General features: G+C 41.2%; 1 pseudogene; it reads left to right on the forward strand.

Annotated features, from left to right (window-relative positions):
• Positions 1 to 687: 687 nt before the first annotated feature.
• LOC142842515 (large ribosomal subunit protein eL21 pseudogene) lies at positions 688 to 1,237 on the forward strand (annotated as a pseudogene).
• Positions 1,238 to 10,871: the final 9,634 nt, after the last annotated feature.

Consider the following 10,871-nt stretch of genomic DNA (forward strand, 5'->3'; position numbering starts at 1 on the left):
AAATCTTTAATAAATAAATAAATAAAAATAAAGTTTGACATGTTGAACACAAGGGAAAAAAAGAGACCCTAATGACTCTACTAGGAAACTTCCACAACTAATGGACCCTTTCAGCAAAGTAGCAGTATATAAATTTAACACAAAAAATTTAGTAATCTTTTCTGAGAAAAAGGGATCAGGATAACAGTATCTTCCATAATAGTATCTAGCAATACCTTCAACAGCTCTAACCAAGCAAGTGAAAGGTGTGTATAATAAAAAATTTAAGAAATTGAAGAAGACATCAGAAGATGAAACAATCTCCCATGTTCATGGATCTATAAGATTAATATAACAAAAATGGCCATTCTACCAAACACAATCTTCAGATTCAATGCAATCCTCATCAAAATCCCAACACAATACTTTACAGAAATTATAAACAAAATAGCTGAGAAACACTTAAAGAAATCTTCAAAATCCTTAGTCATTAGGAAAATTAAAATTAAAACCGCTCTGAGATTTCACCTTACCTTAGTCAAAACAGCCAAAATCAATAAAACAAGTGACATCTCATGCTGGTGAAGTTGTGGGAAGATGTGGTTGAACTATAAACTTTTACAGCCACTATAGCTCTCACTGTTGTGGTTCCCAGGAATTAGGGACTATATCTACTTCAAGATCCAGCTATAGCGGCCTCGGTAGCCATCTTTCAGTAACTCGCCACAATGACAAACACAAAGAGAAAGAGGAGGGGCACTCGCTATATGTTCTCTAGGCCCTTTAGGAAACATGGAGTTGTTCCTTTGGCCACGTACATGCGAATCTACAAGAAGGGCGATATTGTAGACATCAAGGGAATGGGCACTGTTCAAAAAGGAATGCCCCATAAATGTTACCATGGCAAAACCGGAAGAGTCTACAATGTCACCCAGCATGCTGTGGGCATCATCGTAAACAAGCAAGTTAAGGGCAAGATTCTTGCCAAGAGAATTAATGTGCGGATTGAACACATCAAGCACTCGAAGAGCAGAGACAGCTTCCTGAAGCGGGTGAAGGAGAATGACCAGAAGAAAAAGGAAGCCAAAGAGAAGGGCACCTGGGTTCAGCTGAAGCGCCAGCCTGCTCCACCGAGAGAAGCACACTTCGTGAGGACTAATGGGAAGGAGCCTGAGCTGCTGGAGCCCATTCCCTATGAATTCATGGCCTGATGAACAAAAAGAAATAAAAGGCCTGGACTATAAAGGTTTTTTTCCTTTTTTTAATTCTTTTTTTTCCTATTTTTTTCCGTTTATTTATTTATTAAAGATTTCTGTCTCTTCCCCGCCACCACCTCCCATTTCCCTCCCCCTCTCCCAATCAAGTTCCCCTCCCTTGTCAGCCCATAGAGCTATCAGGGTTCCCTGCCCTGTGGGAAGTCCAAGGACCACCCACCTCCATCCAGGTCTAGTAAGGTGAGCATCCAAACTGCCTAGGCTCCCACAAAGCCAGTACGTGCAATAGGATCAAAAACCCATTGCCATTGTTCTTGAGTTCTCAGTAGTCCTCATTGTCCGCTATGTTCAGCAAGTCCAGTTTTATCCCAGGTTTTTTCAGACCTGGGATAAAAAAAAAAAAGATCCAGCTATACCATTCTTCAGCATACACCCAAAAGATTCCATATCCTAATACTCGCTCATCCATGTTTAATGCTGCTCTGTTAATAATAGTTAGAAAGGGGAAACAGCCTAGATGTCCATCAACTAATGAATGAGAAAATGTGGACATGTATGATGTATAATACTATTCAGCTCTTAAGAAAATGAAATCATGAATGTTGCAGGCAAATGGATGCAGCTAGGAACAATCAACCTGAGGTAACACCGACCCAAAAAGACAACTATTCTTGTTTTCTCTTGCATGTGGATGGTAGCTTTAGGTTTTAGATTTTTGTTTCATTTGGAATATCCACAGAGTTTAGGTAGTTAGTAAGAGACCAGGGATAAGGGAAGGAGTTAGAATATGTTTTTATAAATAGATAAAGTGGAAACTAGAATAGGAGAATGAAATGGAGAGGGGGAAGGGAGGGCAGAATAAAGGAGAGAATACAGGGAAGGACAACTAACACTAAGGGCCTTTTGTAAAGCAATATGGAACCCTACTATTTTAGAAGCTTTCTAAAACATATATATATATATATATATATATATATGAAAGGAACTTAAACGTAGTCACCATATACTGGGGAAGACAATGCTCCAACTAGACTTCATATGCCACCAGTAAAACCTCTGGTGCCAGAGATCTGTTACAATTTATTGAGTCATTGGCCAGAGGAGTCCCATAGACAAACAAGCAAAACAAACATCACAGGTTCTTTCCAAGGATATTGGTTACTCTCCACAACTTGATAAGGCCCTATTGATGAAGACACCACTTACTTATGTCATCAAACATGGAGAAATTGGGATGGTGCTCGACTAGAAATTTCGTCCTTTCTGACTAGCATTCATGGTGTTGGGAGGTATTACATGCACTCCAGAAGAGAAAAGCAATCATCTGTATCACCCAGCTATAAACTCTGCAACCTACATGTGACCTGCCTATGAGATACACTGACACAAGAGTGGCACAAAGGTTATGAGAGTAAGCAGGCCACTTTTTGATTGGATTTAAGGCCCATTCCATGAGATAGAACTCATACCTGATACGGCTAAAGTGGCCAAGAACCTAAGACTGAATAGGTCATGGGCCCTGGTGGAAAACTACTATTCTGCTAAAGGAACACAACAGCAAAATCATTCCTAATGAAACATTGCTATCCCCATCGATCAATGCATCACTCAATCCTCATCAAGGAAGCTTCTCCTTGCAGAAGATGGAGTTAACACAGACACTCACAACTAGACAATGGAAAGTGAAATCTTGGAGCCCTCAGCCCTAAATGTGATGTCTTTATCAATCCCCTCTCCTCAAGACTCAGTGATCTATGAAGAAGGGCAGGTAGAAAGATTACAAGAGGCAGAAGCGGTAGAAACAGGGTCTTACAGACATGATGGGACTACCACACATAAGAATTTACAGGACTGTGGCAGCAAGCATAGATTCAAAATTCAAGCACTGGAAGGAAACTAGACACAAAGTCCTACCCCTAACCATGAAGCAATTTTCAGTTGATACCTTCTGGTGAAGGGAAAGTCAGTTGTTCCTTTGGAGTATCCCTGGGTCTATCAACCACAGTCGGAAGCAGTCTGCATGCTCAGACATAGTCAGCTAACACAGAATGAATCCGACTTACTGCTCTTGTTTGTTTGCTTTGATTTTGGTTTTGGTTTTGTTTCAGTATTGAAAGAGAACAAGCAGAAAATTTCATGAGTCCGGTGATGGGAAAGATCTGGAAGGAGTTGGGGGAGGGCAAAGCATAGATGGTGTGGAAATGTTTAAATAGCAATACAGTCTTGCTGGTTTAATGAGGAAAAGTACTGCGTTTTCATTTTGCTTTGCATAAAATGTCTAGTTCATCTACAAATGAACTGACATTTTTATCATACTTCCTTATTGAGAGAGGTATTGTATGGACTTGAACATGCCATGGTAGGGATGAGGAAATCGGAAGAAAACTGCAGAGGTTGGTTCTCCCTGGCAACTACGCGGGTGTGTTGTCTCTGTTATTGTATGCTTGACACTATGTGGCATGTGAGCTTCCAGGAGATTCTCCTCTGTGTCTCTCATCTTGTGGGAACCACGGGATTGAGTAACAGACACACTCTACTGTGTCTATCTTTTCGATAGTTTTCCAGGGATGGAACTCAAGTCACCTGGATTGAGCAGCTGACGTTTTTCTCCTCTGCAACCTGTTCAATTTGTTCTACTCACCTTTACATTTCAGAGAGATCACTGCTAAAAGGAAAAAGTCAATTTCCATGCTATTTTAAAACCTTCGCTCAGCTTACTTATACTCTATTAATGGGTAAGTTCATACATTCCAATTTTTACCAGACAGGTTTAATTCAAACAATTAATGTTTCATATCTAAACTCCTCCACATTAAAGACACATCTAGTCAGCACTGTGAGCTGTGTCAACTCATCCAAAATAGCACATTAACTGTAAACCATGCCATCATATAACAGATTAAGACATTTGCCATGCAGTGTCGTGCTGTATTCAAGAAAATATTTCTGAATCTGAAAAGTATTTAATCTCATAAAAGACTGACTTAGTCACGTGCTCCATCATGACACTGCAGAGGTTTGTCTGACACGCCTGAGTAATGATTTCCTCATTTTCGGTTAGCAGTCGGCCCATCTCACCCCCAGGCAGGTCTAACACTCTTCCCATTGGTCAGGGAAAGGGTGACGGATGGCAGCAGCTGCTGTGTTTAGTCAGTCCCAAACTCCACCTTCTGCCTAATAAGATTTCCACTGAAATGCATCAGACAGTCCTCAGCTGTTCAGTAAAGACTCATATCCAGTTCTAGCTTGTACACTCTCACATGAACTGGATCTAGCAGCATCTGATTCATAGAAGAAACTGGGTCCAGGTCCCCCTCCATCCCTACCTACACCCAGCAATGTTTGCAGAAACATGTCTTCACTTTGTAAGCGTAGCACAGTTCTCTATGCAAACTGGTGGATGGTAGGATAGCCTTTCCAGAGTGAGAAAAAATTAAGCAAACTCAAAAGGGTTTAACTAGACATTCTGCAGTCCTATGACCACTGTGACCGGGGTTTCTCAAGCTGGCACTTGCCAGGCATGCACTAAGTAAGAATAGTGCATCGGTTAATTCAGCTGGTGAGGAGGATGTGACTAGAAATCAGGCATCATCCCATCTCAGAAACTCCAGAACAGGGAGAGTCAACAAGTTTTACTTATCTGCCTTTCTGAGAGTGCAGGCTTAACAGGGTATACTCAGCTTCAAGTTTCGGTGTAATGGCTATGAGGATACTTATATTATGTCACAGAACTCAGGAATTACTGCTTTCTGGGAGCCACTCTATTGATCCTGGAGTTCCTCTACCAAGCAGCTGACTGGCTGCTTAATGAGTATCAATAATCTCTGGGGACTGAGCCATGGAGCCAGGCTGACAGCAGCATCTGCTGCTCGTCCATCATCCCACCCAGCCAATAGAAATGGGCCATGACCAATGTGGCCTGGGAAGGCCCTCATGCTTTCTCCAGTGGTGGTGCCAGATGAAGAAGTCATTACTACTCAGGGCTGGCAAAAAAAGAAAAAAGGAAGAAAAAAAACCAGTGGTGTCTGGAGGGAATAAAAGAATGAGAGAACAGGATACAGTCAGCCAGTTGGTCACCGAGGTACATTACATCCACTGCGCACTGTTTCCAGATGCCTTGCATTTTTCCATGGGCAGCCACTTTCCCTACCCCGTCACTGGAGGGGCTAAAGATTTCAGCATCCGTACACAACACAGTCTTTGGGAAAAAAAATAACAAGGAAATCTAGAGAAAAGAAAGAGATGTGTTAGCCCAAAAAGAGATCTGAAGCTGTCTTGGGGTTAATTTAAAATGCTCAGGGTAGCCTTGGGTCCATGGAGCCATGTCACATAGGGAAACTTAAAAGCAATCAGACAAGCAGTCATTGCATGCTTCTTCAAATACTGTCAAAGTGAGTCCATTTTTTCCCTTTTGCTTAGACTGTGCGATCTTTTCAGTATTGCACTTCACCAACTGCTCATGTCTTTTCAAATCCCTTTCTTATTATTAAAACTTATAATACCACTAATGGAAATCTTCCTTGAGAGCCATGTAGAGCATTTTATACATGTAGAGGCTTTCTGCATTCATAGCTCCATCTGAAGTGTCTTGGGAAATCAGAATAAAAAGCATTGTAGTCTCCTTTCTAGAGAGAAAACTGAGAAATGAGAAAATATGTCATTTTAGGTATCTAAGCAAAGTAGCCAACGTGCCCTGACCTGAGAGGTCTTGCATCCGTGTCCAGAAGCCTCTCCATACATGTAGCTCACACATGAGCCCTGCCCACAAATCGCATAACACCATCCAGCTGTGATGCAGAAGTCGGGACAAGGTGAAACACATAGTACCTAGGAAGCTTGTCTGGGACGCTCCCATCATGGTGTCACTTCCATGACAAAAGCCACATGAATGCCACCAGTAGAATGAAACCGAAATCTTTCTGCTAACCGTAACAACCTCTGTGGAATAGCTTGGCTCCTTCATGGACACTCTCTCTTCTTCGTTAAGACTCTCTGGCAATTGTGCAAATCCTTCAGCCTGGAAATGGGCAACTCTGTGGGCTGGTGTTGAGAGTTTCAGACAGCAGTATGACTTACTTGGCTAGAACATGAAAAATTCTTGACATTTGAGAGTAAAATTCCTATGACACAGTATGTGCAGAGAAGTTAGCTGTCCTGAAATCGCTGCCAACTTCCAATGAATACCACAGTTAGTGCCTGCTTCCCCTGAGATCTGTACGTCTAAATGTCCATTTCCATACTCTTTTCATAAAATATGAAATATGAGGAAGAAAAATTTTCTCCACACCCTCAAAAATATGTAAGAATCATGCCCATTGTTGACATGAATCAGATATAGTCAAGTAGCTTGACCAACCAATATTGCATTATTTTGAGGACATTCTCTGTTTTGATTTTTAACTCCACTTAAGAGATTTGAATGAGACCCAACGATTTAACAGACTTCTGTGGGCCTTCTGAGTAACATTTACCAAAGTAATTCATAAACCCTAGAATATCTGACAAACTAGAAAAGCAACCACAAAGCACGTTAGTTAAGAAAGAAGACCAACAATTATTTATCTTTTCTTTAGTTAAGTATTTGAAAATTTTTTAATTAAAACCATTAAAAATGTATGAAAATGAAGTGGGTGGTGGTACACGCATTTATCCCTTTACTCAGGATGCAGAGGCAGGTGTATTTCTATGACTTTGAGGCCAACCTGGTCTACAAAGCAAGTTCCAGGACAGCCAGAGATGTTACACAGAGAAACCCTGTCTCAAAAAAAAGAAAACCGACGCACAGAGGCGGAGCGCCGGCGGCCAGACGCACAGAGGCGGAGCGCCGGCGGCCAGACGCACAGAGGCGGAGCGCCGGCGGCCAGACGCACAGAGGCGGAGCGCCGGCGGCCAGACGCGGCGGAGCGACGCGGCGGAGCGCCGGCGGCCAGACGCGGCGGAGCGCCGGCGGCCAGACGCGGCGGAGCGCCGGCGGCCAGACGCGGCGGAGCGCCGGCGGCCAGACGCGGCGGAGCGACACTGCATTCAGGACGAGGCTTTAAGAGACCAACGCGGCAGCAGACGCAAGCAGCAGAGTCAGGCGGGCAATAAGGAGCACAGATCGCCCTACTACAATCAAATCAAAGAGGTAGGCCTTTGTTTGGCCAGGTCACTGGCAAACGGGGAGCCTGGTCCTGTCCGGAAGACACTTCGGAGGGGTGAGAGGGTTCTTGGCCTGCGGCAGAAACCAGGAAACAGAGCGAGGGCATCTTGTAAGCGGAGCCCTGGGCCAGCAGGGAAACCTGATCCGGTTTTTAAAAGACCTATTAGATAGGATTAATAGGAGGAGATGGGCAGACGCCAAGGCAAGAACTCACCCAATAATCTGAAAAACAACATGAAAACACCAGAACCCAAGGATCTTACAACAGAGGTATTTGAACAATCTAACACAGAAGAAGTGGAAAAAATTGACTTTATGAACGCAATAGAGTCCCTTAAACAACATGTAAAAAATGCCCTTATAGAAATGGATGAGAAGTATAACAAAAAGTTTGAAGAAATGAGTAAATATGTACATGATACCCTGGGAAACCAAGATAAAACGATCAAACAGGTAATGGAAACAGTTCAAGAATTGAAAACTGAAATGAAGGCAAGGAAGAAAATACAAACTGAGGACCAGCCGGATATGGAAAATCTAGGTCAACGAGCAGAGTCTACAGAAACAAGCATAATCAATAGAATACAAGAGATAGAAGAAAGAATCTCAGATGCTGAAGACACCATAGAGAAAATAAACGAACAGATCAAAGAAAACAGCAAAACCAACAAATTCTCAACACAAAACATTCAGGAAATATGGGACACAATAAAAAAACCAAACTTAAGAATAATAGGTATAGATGAAGGAGAAGAGTCACAGCTCAAAGGCCCAGAAAATATATTCAACAAAATTATGGAAGAAAACTTTCCCAACTTAAAGAAAGATATTCACTTAAATATTCAAGAAGCATACAGAACACCAAACAGACTGGATCAAAGAAAAACATCTCCTCGCCATATAATAATCAAAACACAAAATATACAGGTTAAAGAAAGAATATTAAGAGCTGCAAAGGAAAAAGGGCAAGTAACTTATAAAGGTAAACCGATCAGACTTACACCTGACTTCTCTATGGAAACTATGAAAGCCAGAAGGTCCTGGATAGATGTTCTGCAGAAGCTAAGAGACCATGGATTCAAGCCCAGACTACTATACCCAGCCAAGCTTTCGTTCACTATAAATGGAGAAATCAAGACATTCCAGGATAAGAATAAATTTAAACAATACGTAGCCACAAATCCAGCCTTACAGAAAGTAATAGAAGGAAAATCACAACCCAAGGAATCCAACACTGCCAACACTGCCTACAATAACCCGGGCATCTAGTGACCCTTCACTAGCACATCTCAAAGAAGGGAGACACACAATCTCTACAACCAAAAGCAATAAGAATAACCGGAGTAAACAACCACTGGTCATTAATATCACTTAATATTAATGGGCTCAATTCACCTATAAAAAGGCACAGGCTAAAAGATTGGATACGAAAACAGGATCCAACATTCTGCTGTTTGCAAGAAACACATCTCAACCACAAAGACAGGCACCTACTCAGAGTAAAGGGTTGGGAAAAGGTGTTTCAAGCAAATGGCCCTAAGAAAAAAGCAGGTGTGGCCATATTAATTTCTAACAAAACTGACTTCAAACTAAAATCAATCAGAAGAGACCGAGATGGTCACTTTATACTCATAACAGGAACAATTTGTCAGGATGAAGTCTCAATTCTGAATATCTACGCCCCCAATATAAAAGCACCCACTTATGTAAAAGAAATATTACTAGAACTCAAAGCAGACATCAAACCACACACACTAGTAGCAGGAGACTTCAACACACCTCTCTCTACAAGGGACAGGTCAATCAGACAGAAACCTAATAGAGAATTAAGAGAATTATTGGAGGTAATGAAGCAAATGGACTTAACAGACATCTATAGAACATTCCACCCAAATAGGAAAGAATATACCTTCTTCTCTGCAGCTCATGGAACCTTCTCAAAAATTGACCACATACTTGGAAACAAAGGAAACCTCCACAGATACAAAAAAATATCAGTGTCCACCTGTGTCCTATCTGATCACCATGGATTAAAGTTAGAAGGCAACAACAATGCTACCCACAGAAAGCCGACAAACTCATGGAAACTGAACGGTCAACTACTGAACCACACCTGGGTCAAGGAAGAAATTAAGAAAGAAATTAAAGTCTTCCTTGAATTTAATGAAAATAAAGAGACAACATACTCAAACCTATGGGACACAATGAAAGCAGTGCTAAGAGGAAAGTTCATAGCACTAAGTGCCCACTTAAAGAAAACGGAAAATGCATACATTGGGGACTTAACAACACACCTGAAAGCTCTAGAAAAAAAAGAAGCAGACGCGCCCAGGAGAAGTAGAAGATTGGAAATAATAAAACTGAGGGCCGAAATCAACAAAATAGAAACACAGAAAACAGTCCAAAGAATCAATGAAACAAAAAGCTGGTTCTTGGAGAAAGTCAACAAGATCGACAAACCCCTATCCAAACTAATTAAACGACAGAGAGAGAACACACAAATAAATAAGATCAGAAATGAAAAGGGGGACATAACCACAGACACAGAGGAAATTCAGAGAATCATTAGATCTTACTACAAAAGCCTGTATAACACAAAACTGGAAAATATAAAAGAAATGGACACTTTTTTAGATAAATACCATATACCAAAGTTAAACCAGGACCAGGTGAACAATCTAAACAGACCTGTTAGTCGCGAAGAATTAGAAGAGGTTATCAAAAACCTCCCTACCAAAAAAAGCCCAGGACCAGATGGTTTCAATGCGGAATTCTACCAGAACTTCCAAGAAGAGTTAATACCTATACTCCTTAATGTATTCCACAATATAGAAACAGAAGGGTCATTACCAAACTCCTTCTATGAAGCTACAGTTACTTTGATACCAAAACCACACAAAGACTCAACCAGGAAGGAGAATTACAGGCCAATCTCACTCATGAACATCGACGCAAAAATCCTCAACAAAATACTGGCAAACCGAATCCAAGAACACATTAGAAAAATTATCCATTATGATCAAGTAGGCTTCATCCCAGAGATGCAGGGCTGGTTCAACATACGAAAATCTATCAATGTAATCCACCATATAAATAAACTGAAAGAAAAAAATCATATGATCATTTCATTAGATGCTGAAAAAGCATTCGACAAAGTTCAACACCCCTTCATGATAAAGGTCTTGGAGAGAATAGGGATACAAGGATCCTACCTAAATATAATAAAAGCTATTTACAGCAAGCCAACAGCTAACATTAAATTGAACGGAGAAAAACTCAAAGCCATCCCACTAAAATCAGGAACACGACAAGGATGTCCACTCTCTCCATACCTCTTCAATATAGTGCTTGAAGTTCTAGCAATAGCAATAAGACAACATAAGGAGATCAAGGGGATTTGTATTGGAAAGGAAGAAGTTAAGCTTTCATTATTTGCAGATGATATGATAGTATACATAAGTGACCCCAAAAATTCTACCAAAGAACTCCTACAGCTGATAAACACCTTTAGTAATGTGTCAGGATACAAGATCAAC

This window comes from Microtus pennsylvanicus, chromosome 1 (genome assembly GCF_037038515.1).
Source record: "Microtus pennsylvanicus isolate mMicPen1 chromosome 1, mMicPen1.hap1, whole genome shotgun sequence".
In the NCBI taxonomy this organism is placed as follows: domain Eukaryota; kingdom Metazoa; phylum Chordata; class Mammalia; order Rodentia; family Cricetidae; genus Microtus; species Microtus pennsylvanicus.